We start from the raw sequence: 16,619 nt of genomic DNA on the forward strand, positions 1-16,619 counted from the left end.
GCTAATAAAGAGTGGGTGGGCAAGATGAATTGGGGAAATAGGGGGTGCTTGTGGTAGGGAGGCAATTCAGGATTTTGAAATGGCTCTAGAATGTAAATGGATTGGGCCAGGGTGAGGCTTAGGATGGGGAAAAGAAATGAAGCAAATATAAGTTCTGTGAGAGCTGGGTCCTTGCATGGCTTTTTTTTTTTTCCCCCACCAGAGCCTTGGAACCTTCCATACTGCATGGCACATAGTAGGCACCCAGTAAAATTTACTGCATGGATGATTGAATACGTGAGTGAGTGAATAAAAAAGATGGAAATGTAGTGCCCCAGAAAACTTCATTTCTGCTTTTGTTTAGAAATGAAAACCCTCCAAAGATTGCATAGGTAATGTCTGAAGTAGACTTCAGTTACCTCAAACTCTATTTTCAATTTCCACGATTCTGATTGGGAACAGTCTGTTTTCAAAGCCCATTTCCATTCTGAAGTTGATTTTAAAACACTCTTTTTCTTTCCACATCATTCCTGCCACAAACATTTATTGAGCATCTATAATATGCTTGGCATCGTGATGGGCCCTAGGGGAGAAGATGAGTGAGAAATGGTCCTGTGGAGTGTCAGTATTTCTTCCTCTGCTTTTATCTCCAGGCATCTCAGAAGTTTATTTTTGAAATAAAGATTCATTTTCTAAGTGGAATTCTAAAGTGGGGAGCGATGAGATGAATTCGGGCTTTTAGGAGCTGATTTTAGAACTTGTGGATGACTTCGACTGTTTCCTGCTCACCCTTGCTGATATGCCCTATTAATATTCAAAAGCTGTCACTTTATTTTATCTTTGTTCTTTAGTAGACTAGACTGCCGGCTGAGAGAACCTAGTTTGTCTGGTTTAGTCTTGTCACATTTGTGGGGTAGGACAAAAAGAGACATGGCCCAAGGTTGTTAGGTTTTTTTTCTTCCTCCAATTTTGGGGAGTTTCTGCATATTTCTCTTGGCTTCACACTTTATTTAATTGACTTTTGTCCCTTTTTCTTGTAAATAAAATTTGCTGTTGCTAGGAAAAAAATCCCAGACATGAGCAAGACCTGCTGTTGAGTGGATGGTTGCTACAGGATGTACCATTTGGATTTGAGGGAGTCCAAGAAAAATCTCTAGGACTGGCGATAATCTATTACAGGCAGAGTCCCCTTTACTAGCAGACATTGCCAGGAATGCTGTGTTTGAAAGGACTCTGATGCGCATTTGGGCTTAGCAGGAAAGAGGAGAGTGTGGCATTACGGATGACTGTCACTGGTCATGAGCTGGGGACTAGCAGAGCATGTGTTTGGAGTAACTGTTGAAAGGCTGGGTCTCAGCTTAGGTGTTCATAGTAAGAAACCAGATGCATGGAGGCTGAGACAATTTCATTTTCCTTGGCTCATCTTTTCTCCATCTCTTTCCCATTCTCTCTGTCATCATTTCCGTCTTTCTTCTCCCACTTCCCTGCTCGTTCTTCTCCTGCCTTATTGTTTCTCTTTTTCTTCTCCCTTTGCCACTGCTTACCTCTCTTTCTACTGACGTGAAGGGCACCTTTCCATACTCACCCTGGTCACACACCTTAGAAAGCTATGGCTTTTCTCTGCTAGTCTTGGTACAGTTCAGAACTACTTAGTGCTTAGGTTGATGGGTGGATGGCTTTACAACTGCCAAGGCTTCATTTTGCCTCTGATCCTTCTGGTCTTCTTGACATGCTGGCACAGGCACTAAAGGGGCCCTAAGATGTGCGAGGCCACAGCCACATACCTGGCCAAGAAGTTGCTATCAAGACAAGGAGGATGTACAAATAGTGACCCTCTGTTTTCTCTCTCCATTTGTACCCACACTGTGCATAATCTCTGTGGGGTGTTCCTCCTGGCTCTTCTCATCAGAAGTAAATTTGTTTAACATTTAAAAAAATCTAAAAATATTCAGACACTCGACGCTAAAGGACAAACTGTGTTTCATTTAAATTTGCCTTCCATTTAATTCAAGGCGAGCATGCTCGAAGCTGCTTCCTCTAGCTGTGGCAGACTCAACTATTATCATAATGCTGTCTCCTTTTTTTCCCTTCTCCCCATTTGATAACCACGTTTTACTCTTAAATATTTAGTTTTCTTTTATTCAACCTTTTAGGTTACTATATTGGTGCAGAAGGGAGGGGGGAGAGAGTCTTTTTCTCTTCCCAGTTGATATTCATCTGTCTGCCTAAAATTATTTTTTTCTTCTTTTTTCCTTTTTCTTCTTTGTCATTTACCACCATTTTGGCTGGTGGGTGTAGGGTATGTGTTTTTTTTTTTTTTTTTTTTTTTTTAACCTCTAAGCACATTGAACGTCTTTAGCTTGTACATTAGACAGGAGACTGATAGGATAATGATGATGGAATGTTAAATGCTATCTATGTAAATCAGCTCCTTCAATGGGTACAAGATTCAGTTACTTTAGGTCTTTTTTTATTTGACATACATTTTCATTTTTTTAAAGGAGAATAATCTTGGATTGTTATTAACCTACTTTAGAAGAATCTTTGCATTACCAGACACATTACTATTTTGCATAAAGTCATATTAAATTTTGGTATGATGTACAACATCATTTTCTCTTAAATGTCGCTGTTAACCTCCAAATAGTTTCTTTTGTATCTTTGGTCTAGGATTGGGTTCTTATAGCCAGATCGCAATCAGGAAGTAGGAAGGAAGAAATGAAGATCTTTACATGCTCTCTCTTGGCAGGGGAAAGGAACTGATCTTTTCTCCATTTATTTGAGGCATGGAAATCAGCTGGCTAGATTCTCTAAGGGTATGTATATTTTGAGGTAATAAGGGAAACCCCTGGTATATCTTTGAGTTCTAGAACAAAGCTGATGAGAGCCCAGCTTGCAATAGGATTGGATTCAATTAAGGCCATTAGAATAGTTATCATGCGTTTGGTTGCCAGTGAAAGACCCAGCTCAGATCTGATTATACACAAGGATGCAGGTGGTCTCAGGGATGGCCTGGAACCAGGATCTCAAGAGACCTCGTCAGGTTTCCCTCTTCTCTTCTTTTTCCCACTCTTCACCCTCACCCCTCCCATCATTCTTTTTGTATCTGTCTCTCTCTGTATATCTTTCTCTCCTTTTTCCATTTTCTCCCATCTCTTTCCCTCCCTCCCTCTCTCAATTCCCTATCTCCTCACCTCTCCCCTTATCTCTCCCCATCTCTCCTTCCATCTTTCTCTGCTCATCACTCTGTACCTTGTCTCTCTCATTTTTCTCTCTCCACTTTCTCTCTTTTTTCCTTCGCTCACCCCATTTCTACTCCCGTATTTCTCCCTCATCTTTCTCCCTCTCTCTCATGGATTCTTTGTCTCTTCCCCATGTCTTCTCCCATGTCTCTATTTTTCCATGTTTCTCTTACTCTTTCTCCCCAAACCCGTTCCCATATTTCTTTCTATCTCCCCTCCAACTCATCATCCCTCTGCCCCACCTCTATCCCTCTCCTCCATACCTTGCCCCATCTCTTGCCTGCTCCACACAGACCTGTTTAGTAGCTCCCTGCACATATTGGGAGACATTGCACAGGCAGCTCCAGTTTTACATATTCCCACCTTGGCGGCTCCGGAGAAAGGACTGTGCTGTTTCCCTAGGCTTCAGTTTTATGTAAATTTCAATGGAGATTTTAATTGACCTCGCTTGGGTTTCCCATCCACTTTTTGGGATTAATTCGTTTATGCCAGCAAAATAAGAAGCTGTCTTGCTTGCTTGGGTCAAATGCCCATCCATATGGCCATTGGTGAAGGGGGTGAGTGTAAGGTATTAGGATATGTAGCTTCACCATAATCATTTGTAGTAGGAAAGGAGTTGTTTTATTAAACACGCGAGGATGTTACCAACAGAAGAAACAGGAAATAGACTCTGGGCAGAGAGCAGCAGCAGATATCTACTACAGCCACCAAGCTAGGGGTATGGGAAGAAGAGAACTGCCCTCCATACCACTACACTGTCCTGTCCAGAGGGTGTATATTGATAGTGGGGTGGGAGAGGTACGTCTTTCTAGTGGATATAGCTGACCCTTTCTCATTTGGTTGCAGGAATCCTTCCAGTTGGTTGGAAAAGATCCATTTAAAAAATCCCTTTAGTAATCTTTTCTCCTTGTCACTAATGTCTTCCACTTCCCAGCCTGTTATGAGGGGGGTGCTGCAACTGAGTCAAAATAGCCACACATTTCTCACCCTTGGTTTCTTTCCCCAGGCTTCTTATCATTCTAACTGTACCAACGCTATACTGTTTCCTGGGATGCCTCAATTCCCACAGGAGACATGGGCTAAACCCTCCTTCCCATGGCTCAACCTGAAATGGGTAGGCGTATTTCAAACAAAGAAGCAAAAAAAAAAAAAAAAAAAAAGAGAGAGAGAAATGAAATAATCACAGGAAGGAAATAATCATCTAATATAGGGGCACTCAGAATTGCAATGGGAAACTTGGGCAGCTGACATGTAAAGGTGCATATTCAGCCTCATGGTGCATCAGTGGTTTTGGATTGATTTATAGAGAAGGAGATGGAATCTATAACAAGATAGGAGAGAGAGAACAGAAGAGTGAGGCTGGAGGGTGCTGATGATACATTTTGCTTTCTTTATGCTAGTTTGGAGGTGAATGTCCTTTGCTCAACAGAAACATGCTAGGATTTGGGAGCTTGGGTGGGGAGAATGACAAGCACACCTTTAATTAGGATGGAAAGCATTTGGTTAGATTTACTTGCTTCAAAATACTTTAACTGAAGAGAGCCAACCCCAAAGTTGAGTTGAAGCCAATTCAATTTCTCCCTAACAAATAGAGCCAGGAGTGCTGATGATGTGTGTCAATGGAGAAAGCAACCTCATGGGTCCTTCTCAACATGCTTATGGAGGAGGTCATGGGGCAAGAGGGGAAACTGGGCTCAGCAGGGTGGTGCTGAGAGCTCTATTTCCTCCACCAGGCTGTTAATAGCAGTTTCTGGCTGAGCCTGTGGCTCAAGCTGCCCATTTTGAATTTGGCTGGCGACTCCTCTGGGCAGACTCTGCGCCTCTGCCTGTTTGTGTTAGAATGCGACACATGGACCCAGCAGTCAGCCAGGTGCCAACCATGTAATCCGACGCCATATGTTCCCAAGTCAGGAGAGAATAGAGCAGATTTTTTTTTTCCCTCAATTTTGGAAGTAGGTTAATTACATTCATCTACATTTTCAGCTCTAGGGGTCACAGATGCTAAATTATTTCTGACATATTTAGGTGGTCATTTATGACCAAAATTATTAAGTGTGAACTTTACCATCTATGGGAGGGTGCAAAGTGCATATTCCTAAAATGAGACCACATCTCAAAAAGATGTTCCCTTTGTGAAAATGTTTCTCATTGGCACGGCTTTAAAAATGGATTTAAAGTGTTGTTTTGAGGGGAAATTGGTGCTTCTCATTTTATCAGCCTATTCCTCTGCCCAGATGTTGGTTTGTTTGTGGTATTTACCCAGTTTTCCAGTGGATGTTAGTGGATGGAGCCGGCTGTGTCCTTTCTCTGCTGCTTTACATTCTTCAAGCTTTAAGTACAAACCCCTAACTTTTGAGTGAAAAATGCCTGTGTGAATCAGGGTATTTAACCAATGCAAGTGAGAAGCAGTCTTTCACATGGCTAATATTTATGGAGCATTTGATCAGTGTAAAGACAGTGCTGAGATGTTTAAATGCAGTATTTTATTCAATCCTGGAACAAGTCATGTGGCTGGAACTCTTATTATCCCTGTTTTGCAGTGAAGACATTAGATGTGCCTATTACCTTCCATTAGCCCTTCCAGATGTGGACCTCACACTGCACCCTGCTCTGTGTCTCAGTAGGCTGATCAATATGGATTACATCTGCAGTCCCCTGCCCTCTGGCTTATTTTTGGGTTTGGTCACTGAGGATCTCGGACAAGGAGATTGGAAAGATAAAGGGAGGAGAGTGGAGTAGAACTAGGACTAGAACTTGACAGTTTGCATATATATCCAATCCCTGTACTTACAAGCTATGTTCTCTGACTAAGTTTCTTAGCATCTTTGATCCTCAGATTTTTTTCTGTGAAATGGAGATGATGATTCTTATTTCTTGGATAGTGGTGGAGGACTATTCAGTTAGATGATGTACATAACAATACCTAGCCAGATTTCTCATTGTAAATATGTGTATGTGTGTGTGTACATATATATATATTTCCTTTGCATTTTGAAGTAGTCTGTGGTGATGATACTTTGTTACTATAGTCTATTCTGTAATGCATCAGATGCCTATATCCTGCCCAGATCCCCCTCACCCGTCTGGGAGGTCACCTGCATACAACGAACCACTGCCACAGTCTCCCCGCCCGAGGGAGTGTGCTTTGTCCTCAAGAGGAGTATGCCAGGGATGCCCATGTTTCTGTTGATTCCTGGATTTTAAAGGTTTTCTTAAAATCTGAGATTTTTCAGATTTTACAAAAATTTGAATTTTGTCAACTGCTTTCTCAGTGTTTATGGTTCACATGATTTCCCTCTTTGATTTATTAGCATGTTGAATTACATTAATGGATTTTCTTGTGTTGAACTCTCTTTGCATGCCTGGAACATTATTTTAATTGGCTATTTGGTTCTCTTTGCTAATATTTTATTTATTGTTGCATCCATATTTACAAGTGAGATTGGTCTGTAGTTTTTTGATACAATCTTTACCAGATTCAGGTATCAGTATCATACTTGCCTCAAAAGGAATTGGGAAAATTTTATTCCTTTTTAATTCTCTGGAACAGCTTAAGTAGCATTGGGATTACTTCTTTTGGGAAGGTTTGGTACAGCTCGTGTATGAAATAATTTAGGTTGAGTGTTTTTTTATTGTTAGTTTTTGTTTGTTTCAAAGTAGGTCTTTGATAATTTTGTCTGTTTCTTGTAGGAAGTTGGTATGTTTAAACTTTCTCTAACTGGAATCAGTTTGGGAAATTGCCTTTTAAAAGAATTATTCATTTATTTAGGTTTTTAGATTTCTTGAGCAGAGTTACACAAAGTGTTTTCTAATGTCTTCAGTTTTCAGTTTCGGTAGTTGTTTGCTTCTTGCCGTTTCTTTTTTATGCATTTGTGCTTTTTCTCCCATTCTTTTCCTTGACTGAGTGAGCTCATGCTTTGTCTGTTTTGTTGATTTCTTAAAAGACCAGATCTTTAACTTGTTTACTAGTTCTGTTATTCAGTTTTATAAAGCATTACATTCTGCTATTTATTTTCTTCCTTCTGCTTTGTTTTGATTTACTTCATTATTCTTGTTCCAACTTTTAATTTGGTTGTTTAATTTATTTTCATTCTTTTATCTCTACTGGTTTCTGCTTTAGTTGTGTCTTATAGATTCTGATATGTAGTTTTTAAAAATTATCATTCTAACATTTTCGTTAGCACATATTAAATTTTTATATATACTCAAGTTTATTCATGTTCTATCTCATCTGTATCATTTATGTGTCTACCTATTTTTTCCAGAATGAAAATTTTTAAGTCATTGTAGCTGTATAACACATTTGCTATGTAACATATATAAAGCAAGTCATTCTTCATTCCCTTCTTTTTCTTCATATTTGTTTATGTGATTTTACTTGTTGGTGAGTAGTTTTACTAAAATTGACATTTACAATTACTTGTCAAATTTTATTGGGATTGCATTGATTATGTAGATTTGCTGGGGAGAACAGATACGTTTATAATATTGAATCTTCTTACCCCAAAACAAGTTATATCTCTTCATTGTTTGTTTTTTAATGTCCTTCAATAGTTTTATTTTTACTTTTGCACATGTTCCACTAAACTTTTGTTTTATTTACTCCAAATTTTAGGCTTTTCGCTCTTTATTATTATTCTTGTTATTATTTTTGCTAGTGTGAATGGAAATTTTTCCCCTCTATATTCTTTAAGCATTTACTATTCATTTACAAGAATGGAATTGATTTTCATTTATTTCTTGTGTAACTGACTTTATTAAATGCTTTTATTGTTTCTATGATTTTTTGTTATCTTATGCTTTTTAAGTATATAATTAGATTAAAATAATGATAGCCGGGCATTCATTTTTTTGAATAGTCATATCTATTATTTTGTTGCTTTTACATATGCTGACTGGCACTTTTAGAACAATATTAAATAACAAATGTAAAAGCATGCCTCACATTTATTGCTGGCTTTAATGGAGATACTTCTAGTATTTCACTAGTTAGCATGTTTCTTAATTTGGGAGGTTACATATGTCTTTTCTCAAAAAGGAAGCTTTTTAAAGAGGGGGTATAGCTCAGTAGCAGAGCATTTGACTGCAAAAAGTAAAAGTCAGTTTTTTTTTTAAAGTTATAGATGAATTTAAATTTTATCAAATGCTTTTTGACAATTTTCTAGGCAGTCATATTTTTCTCCTTTGACTTATTAAAATGATGAATTTCATTAATGAATATGCTAAGATTGAAATATGTTTGAATTCCTGGAAGGAATCAATTTGCATAATATGTTGGATTCTCGTTGTTAATATTTTATTTAGGATTTTTTTACATAGATATTTAAAAAATTAGGTTGGTTTGCCTTTTTATCTTTGTAATATTTTAGTATCAAAAATTTAACTCTTAATGAATTTCTAATAGTCTATCATGTGAATATGCCATAAATTAATGCCTCAAATTATTTCTTCATGTATATATTTAAGGACATTTATTTTGCTTTCAGTTTTTACCACTGTAAATACAGTGACAATGAATACTCTTGTTAATTCCTCCTACCTTTTAGGTCTCAGCTTATTCACTACTTCCTAAGAGAATCCTTCCTGGCCCCTTCAGTACACTGAATTCTCCAATTGCATAGAGGTATGTTTTATTCACTGCACTTTTTTTTGCCAGGAATCAACATTGACTGTGTTTATTTGACTGATGTTTGCCTTTTTTGGCAGATGGTAAGTACTGTAAAGTCACGGATCATGTCTAATAGTGCTCATCACTACATACTCCAAGGACTTCTGTTCCTGGTCCATTGTATATGCTTAATAACTGTTTGTATAGAACACTGATTACTATCTGTCTGAAGAGGATAGTCCTGTTACATAAAAGAGAATATATGTTTTTTTCCCTGGCTACTTGTGTATATTGAGATGGCAAATTTGTTAGTTGGAGCTGGGGCTGGACTGAATTGTTTTCATAATTTAGGAGGGAGGAATTTGGTTGGAGTTGGAATGATGGAGAAGGGTCAGTGGACAGGATTAGAAAGGCTGAGATGCATGATGGGGAAATGGAGCCAGAGGCTCTGGAGCTGGTATGAAAGGAATAAGGAGCTTCAGAGAGGGGATTTCCTTTTTTTTTTTTCTTTTACTTTAAATTCTGGGCTACATGTGCAGAGAGTACAGGTTTATTACATAGGTATACATGTGCCATGGTGGTTTGCTGCACCTATCAACCCGTCATCTAGGTTTTAAGCCCCGCCACCCTAATGCACATTATGCATTAGGTATTTGTCCTAATGCTCTCCCTCCCCTTCCCCGCCACCCCACAACAGGCCCCGGTGTGTGATGTTCAGAGAAGGGAATTTTCATATGAAATTCTATATAATGGAGTCCTTCTGTATAACTCCAACGTCTTCAGCAAAGCCTACGGAAATCTTCAAGTGCTTAGTTTACGTAGATTTCTAATGAAAATCATTGTTTTGGGGCTCAGGCAGGGTTATTCGCCAAGCACACAGATGTCCACTATCATCTGAGCTTCACTAAGACTAAATTTAACAGACACAAATGTAAAGTCCTGTATGTGGCTTAAAAAATGTCATATACACAAGTAGACATTTTGAGGAGACTTGACTTTGACAACTCTCGTTTTGAAAAATGCAGGCAATTATCTGAGTATTACATGAGCCAGTTCTATGTAATCACTATTAAAACCAAAACAATGAATGTAGTCATTAATAGTGCAGGATTCTATTCAAGGTAGATCATAGTTGCACTTCGCTCTATTGATCAGACCACACTTAAACTATTTTTTGTAGTGCTTTACTTTAGTCATTGGCAAATTCTATAGCACCCAGTGCCTGCTACTCAGTTAAAAAAAAAAAAAAAAAAAAAAAAAAAGACTGGAAGCCATGGCTTAGGAGTAATGGTTGATGGAAAAGGAGAAATTTAATCCCAGAAAGAGAAGACTTGAAGGCCACTGGATACCTGTCCTCAAGTATGTTGAAAGAACATGTTGAAGACAGAGAGATTCTGGTTTATGGGCTGCAGAAGGCAGATCTGGAACAATGGCAGATATTATAGGGCAGAAGAAGTAGACTCAGTATATGGAAATGCTCTATGATTAAACTGTAATGTACTGTTATTTGAAGAAGGAGCTTTCTGGACTTGAAGATTCCAGCAGAGGTTGCATGACCATGTGAATGAAAGATTGTAGAGGAGATTTCTGCATTGGGTGGACTGGATTACATGACTTCTTCATTCCTTTTCAATGGAGAGTCTGTGAAAAAGGCTGGTCTTATTGCTTTCGCTCTTGTTATTTCTACTTTAATATATGCCTTGCCCTTCAGGCTACAAGCTCCGTGAGGATAGGACTATGTCTATCTTGTTATCAGGGCCCAGCTTAGTTAGAGCTTTGCACTGCCTAGGTGCTTGGAACTACTTGGTGACTTGAAATGAATGACTGCCTTACTCAATAGCCAAGGCCAGTGGAGTAGTTTAGCCAGTGAAGCAGAGAGAATTAATCAAAGGGATTGGGTCAGTTGATTACGTATCTCCCTGGAACCTATCCTTAATGTGCCAAGTATTGAGCTGATGGGACACCTGGTCTTACTGTCAACATCACTGTTTAGGTGTAGACTTCCATTTCTCCATTTATGACATGATAAAGAAGCAGTATGATGGAGTTGTTAAGAGCACAGTTTCTGGGGTAAGACTGGCTTGCATTACTTGGAAGTTATTTAGTCTTCCCATATCTCAGTTTTATCTTTGTAAAACAGAGAAAAGAATAGTACCTTCCTCACAGGGTTGCTGTGAGGATTATGTGTGTGTGTGTTTGTGTGTGTGTACGTGCACATGCACGTGTAAGTTGTTATAAATCGGTGTGCACATTTTTCCTTTAAGTTAAGCTATTGGAGCAAATAGAAAATATAATAAGACTCTATGTAATATTTGTGAGGATGATTCTTTCTATATGTAGGCACTTATGAAGAAGCCTTCTCAAATTCTTTTTTTTTTTGAGAGAAGGTCTCACTCTGTCACCTAGGGTGGAGTCATGTGATCTCACCTCACTGCAGCCTCAACCTCCTGGGCTCAGGTGATCTTCCCATCTCAGCCTCCCAAGTAGCTAGAAGTACAGGCATGTGCCACCAGGCCTGGCTAATTTTTTGTACTTTTTTGTAGAGATGGGGTTTCGCCATATTGCCCAGGCTGGTCTCAACCTCCTAAGCTCAAGCAATCTTCCCACCTTGGCCTTCCAAAGTGTTGGTATTACAGGCGTGAGCCACTGCTCCCGGCCTCAAATTCTTATCTGTTCGTACACATACCAAAGAAGTAAGGAGGAGGCAGGGACTGAGTTTCAGTCTAGCTTTGCCACATGCCACGATCTTCGGCAGGCCATTCTCCTTTCTTAAATACAAGTAACTTGGGGCTGAGTACACCAGTCTTGATCTTCTTCCAGTGGACTTGGAGCATGAAATAAAATGAGCTAAAACATATGGCAGGATCTAGCTAACTGTATAGAATAAAATGCATACCTTCAGGTCTATTATTGCTCCTGTCTTTGGCCCATATACACACTTTGTTGTGGGGGCCTGGCCCAGCTGCTAGTCTGCAGGGAAAAGATTTCCAGCCCTTCCAGGTTAGCTCGCCTACTCATAATTCTTTCCTGGGAGAAGGAAAGGAGGGATGTTTCCTCTGTGCTTTAAAGTTGATCAGGATACTCAGGTGCAAGGTCTTCGATCAGAAAGAAAAATTGCTGTTTAGATTTTTATCCCGTTTCTTCCATGCTGTTTCTTTCACAGTCCCTTTAGAAATTTCCCTAGTTCTCCTGTGGCATAAAATGAGTCAGAATGGCAAATGAAACATGCAGAAGACATAAATTCCAGGCATAAAATATAAATCAAATATACATCTATCAATTGGCTTTATGCTATCCGAGCTGCCCCCAGGGTGTCAGTGGATCAGGTGAATGGATTTCTGCCACTGTGGGTAATTCCATAAGGTAATAGGGCGGGCCCTAATGCAGTGGAGAGGTAATATTCTCCAAGTTATATATCATGGTTTAAGAGGGGAATTTGTATATTTTGATTTTGCGAGTCAATGAAGTTGAGTCCCTAAGGCACTCTCGGAGCTCAGCCTCTCTGAGACTGTGGAGAGAAGCTGGCTCAAGGCCAGGAACACGGCCTGAGGAAAATGAAGCCACCTAGGCTCCAGAGGCCTGGTCCAGAAAGACTCCATCCTATGGCCTCAGGGAATGCTCAGGATAGAGAAAATTACCATATAAATATTATATGTTTTTTTTTTTCATTTAATGGGCTAAGTTAACTATTATACCAAATAGTGAATTTGTCAAACCAAGTGGGAAAAAATTCAAGCTATTTGATTGACAACACTCAATCAGAATGGTCAATCAATTAGTTCTAGTAATTGTGATGATGGAGCTCTGTGATGATGTAGTGAGAGAGAGAAGAAAGATGGAGAAGGAAGAAACACAGGAAAGGCTAACACTCACTGAGCTGACATTTTATTTTCCCAAGTACTGGGTTTAGCAGTTTTCATGCACAAATTCATTTAATCCTTCCTACATCCCTATCAGATAGGAACTATGACTTTCATTCACATTTTATGATTGAGGAAATTAGGCATCAAGATGTTAAGCAACTTGCCCAAGGACCACCAAGTTAGTGGTATAGCAGGGATTTGAATGCCCTCTTAACCACTATACCATGTCACCTTCAAAGAAGAAAAGTTATTTCCAATTTGGAGAATAGTTTTTTAGGCTCCAGGAAGTCTGACAACTTAGGTTTAAAAAAGCTAGATCGGAAATGAAAGTATTAGAAATGTGCCTGAAAGTAAGTTACTGCTCCTGAATACATCAATATGCTTAAGAATTGTTTCTACAGCTCTGCAAAATTAGTGGGAGGTAGGAAATAACCTGTTTTGACCTCATTTTAGATAAAATCTGTTAGCAAAACCCATGTTTGGACCTGAGTTCAAGTAGAGCTGTAGAGATCTGGTGAGCTGGCTTAGATTTAAGTGTTTTTGAGGTTCCAAAGTAGGGTCCTAAAGAAAGATGCAGACTTCGATTTGATTACCAATGTAGAGCTGTGCTAAACATTTCCAATTGCCGAGGAACCCCAAGTCCAGCCCGTATTATGCATATGGCAATAAGCAAGATACAGTAAATGAATAACTATTATCCAACCCCATCTTCCTAACAGAACTCAGTTATATTCAATCAGTTACCCTTCCCCCATGCAACCATTTACCTCAGGGATGTTGATCCCCATCTCAGTCCCCAGGATGGCCTGATTGAGTTCACAGTAATCTAATCCCACTAGCCTAAGATTGGTTCAACAATTGACATGTGACCTAGTAGTGACCAGTTAAAAGTGGTGGAGAGAAGGGGAAAGTTTGAGACTTTGGGGATACATTTTCTTCTATTTAAAGAGAAATCCCAGAATGAGATCAGCTTTCTCTTTTCTCCAGAAGTAATTGTGTCTGTGTAGTGATAACTATATATCACAGTGCTTTGAGCCATTTCTGAAATACCCAAGTAGAATCATCTTTAAAAATAAGAGCTTATTTTCTAATTTATCACAACAAGAAGTTCAGAAATAGGACAGTTCTAGGGTTGGTTAATTCAAGGAACACAAGGTTCCTTACATCTATTTACTCTTTGTGTTAATACCTTTCTCCATGGTGACAAGGTGGCCATAGCAACTCCAAGAATCACCTTCTCACTCAGCTCTGTGCAGAGGCAGTAAAAGGGCAAGTTCCTGACTTGTGTCCCTTTATATGAATATAAATGTTCCTGGAAGGGCCAAGGCCAACTTCCCCTTACAATGCCAAGATTTTGTGAGATGTGCATTATTTAACTGATTGTGGGCGGACCAATGAAATATCCATAATTGGCTTAGATCATGAACACCCACATTGGGAAGGAGTTAATGAAGTACACTAATCTGTGATACATGAACAAAACTGAGCTTCTGTTAGAAAGGAGGAAGGTGGAGAATATGACTGTTGGGTAGACAACCAATAGGGTCAACCAATGCCTGCAACAATTACAGGGAATGGCTGCCAGTTTGAATGAAGCTAACACGAAGGATGGCAGAGTGGTGAGAGAGAAAGAATCTGGGTCTTTAATGACATAATGAGCTGCTAAATCAGACCAAACAAGAAGCCTGAGCAACTATCTGTGGACCTCCTGTTAACGTGTTGTAAGAAGTTCCTTTATTATTAAACCTGTGTGAGGTTTCTGTTATTTCCAACTGAGATGATTACACATGGAGTTTGGTGAATGAATACGTGATGTAATGTTTAAGTTCCTGGGATGAAGATCTCGTTGTATCTGACTTTGGGATAGGCAAATTTATAAAAAGATGAGGATAAGTAAACTTTTGATGTATTGAGTCATAGTTTAAATGTATCAGGAACACACAGTGAATTCTTTTGAAAAGATCTCATCTTGTATTTTATTTATCTTATAAAGTTATTCTTTTAAAAAGAGTTAGTGCATACCTGTGGTCATTAGGGTTGAGAGGAAGTATCTCTGTGAGTAACCAGGCCTCTCCCGGATGGAGATAAAGTGGGGAGATTATTTGGGAATGCTGGGGAAGTATTCAGTTTACACATTCTCCAAATATTTGTTGAGTGCCTACAATGTGTTGGGCACTGTGCTTGACTTCAAGGATACAACAATGAACAAGGCAAACATGATGCTGGCTTTCAAAATTTTGGAATCTGATGTAACAATAATTTCCTCTATGTTTTAGGGATTTAGACCCGGAGATCCCTAATCAATCCTAAACATGTAGAGAATATTAGTGACAATTTTGTTTTACTAAATATTATACTAATTTAATATGCAATATCTGCTGGCTATATAGCATTTACAAAGAGCAAATTTATAAATCACATAATAGTAATAAATATTGTTGAGGACTCATTATGTGTCATGTGCTGTTCAAAGTGTCTTATACATTGTCATGTCCTCCTATAATAATCCTGTGTGGTAGATATTACTAGTCATCTCATTTTGCAGATGAGAAGCCTGAGAGATATTAAATATTTTATTAAAGTTACACAGTTAATAAATTGCTGAGTTGAGACTTGAATCCTGGTTGTTTTATTCCTGAGCCTATTCTCCTTATCCCCACTATATGGGCATGTATCTTACTACCCCATTGTACAGATTTGAATCTGAGGCTCAGGCATAGGACATGACTCACCTTTTTTACTGTTGAGAAAGTCTGCGCCTATCTCACAGGGTCTTATGAGGATTAAATGAGACAATATGTAAAAAAAATAAATTAACATGGTGCCTGGTATGCAGGAAGCCTTCAAGAAATGCAGGGCTTTGGTTTGTTATTGTAAAACCAGGTCTTAAGTTTTGTAGTCTATTGCTTGAGATTATTAGAAACCTCTGAATTTTAAAAAGTCACAACATCTTTAAAAATACCATACCCAGTTCTTTTAAACCCTCTGTACTTATAGGAATTTATTTATGTTGTAGGGGAAATTGGAGATGGAGATACAGATACATAAACAGTATCAGAAAGTCTCTACTACCTCCTTTCACTCTTTTCAGTACAATCATGGTTTGACCCAGAAATCCAGGACTGGGGGCCACTGGGTTCTCTATCAGTTTTCAAAAGGTGACGTCATAGAATCATAGAATGTTAGAATTGGAAGGACATGGAATCTAATTTCTCATTTGAAACCTGAACTCCTTTTTGTTTTTTTCCTGGATGACACTTTCTGAAATTTGGGTTTGGGCTTTTGCGTACACGTGAAGATATTTACCACTCCTTTATCACATAGAGAAAAACAAATCAGGCTAACTCTTTAAAAAAATTGTTTGCACTATCACATACATACAGAAAAGAGCACTAATCACATAGCTGTATTGATTTTCACAAAATGAGACAATAGAGAATAACTGGATGAATTTTCACAGGAAGAACACCTGAGTAACCAGCACCCGGAGGAGAAACAGGACCTTATCTATGTCCCGGAAGCCCCGCTGTGCCCTCTCCCGATCACTAACCATTAGAAGGAAATTACTATCCTACTTCCGATGCCATAAACTGATTTTGCTTGTTTTTGAATGTAACATAAATAGAATCACACAGCATGTACTTCTTTGTTTCTGGTTTCATTCTGTTAATATAACATTTAGGAGATTTATCCATGTTGTTTTATGAAGTTACAGCTTGTTCATTAACTCATTGCTGTGTAGAACTTGATTATATGAACATACCACACTTTATTCATCCATTCTTCTTTTGATGAACAATTGGGTTGTTCTCAGTTTAGGTTATTAATTACAAGGCTTCTGTGAACTTTCTCGAACATGCCTTGGTGAGCATTTCTTTACACTTCTGTGGGGGTATATACCCAGCATTGGAATTGCTGGGTCATAGA

The 16,619-nt window shown here is 38.7% G+C and overlaps 2 long non-coding RNA genes across 2 annotated transcripts in view; both read left to right on the forward strand.

Annotated features, from left to right (window-relative positions):
* Positions 1–4,381, forward strand: part of LOC110743559 — a 46,606-nt gene extending 42,225 nt beyond the window's left edge. The window contains exon 2 of the long non-coding RNA XR_002522831.2: positions 2,650–4,381. This is a non-coding gene — a long non-coding RNA (uncharacterized LOC110743559). The remainder of the gene's footprint in view (positions 1–2,649) is intronic.
* Positions 4,382–12,485: 8,104 nt separating this feature from the next.
* Positions 12,486–16,333, forward strand: LOC108586503. The gene is made up of 2 exons (XR_001903903.3): positions 12,486–14,413; positions 16,153–16,333. It is a non-coding gene; the product is annotated as an uncharacterized LOC108586503 (long non-coding RNA).
* The last annotated feature ends 286 nt before the right edge of the window (positions 16,334–16,619 follow it).

Source organism: Papio anubis, chromosome 5 (assembly GCF_008728515.1).
Source record: "Papio anubis isolate 15944 chromosome 5, Panubis1.0, whole genome shotgun sequence".
Lineage (NCBI taxonomy): Eukaryota > Metazoa > Chordata > Mammalia > Primates > Cercopithecidae > Papio > Papio anubis.